This window comes from Buceros rhinoceros, unplaced genomic scaffold, assembly GCF_000710305.1.
Source record: "Buceros rhinoceros silvestris isolate BGI_N320 unplaced genomic scaffold, ASM71030v1 scaffold37091, whole genome shotgun sequence".
Taxonomy (NCBI): domain Eukaryota; kingdom Metazoa; phylum Chordata; class Aves; order Bucerotiformes; family Bucerotidae; genus Buceros; species Buceros rhinoceros.
In genome coordinates this window covers 12,845-13,071 of record NW_010394379.1, presented here as the reverse complement: position 1 = coordinate 13,071, position 227 = coordinate 12,845, and positions in this window count along the sequence as shown.

Below are 227 nucleotides of genomic sequence, written 5' to 3'. Positions count from 1 at the left end.
CCCTCCTGCGGACCGCTCAGTGGTTATTGCAATGAAACTGAAAACTATGAACGATACTAATTTCTCAAGCATTCCTATGGCACTTGCATTGTTCTGCATAATTTGAGCGGGTTGTAGGGGAAGAGATTAGAGGAGGAAAAAAAATACCCTCGGAAAAGTCAATGGTAGGACCCAAGAGTCATATTTCCGACTCCCTCCTATACGACCGCTGATCCAACGCTATTGTG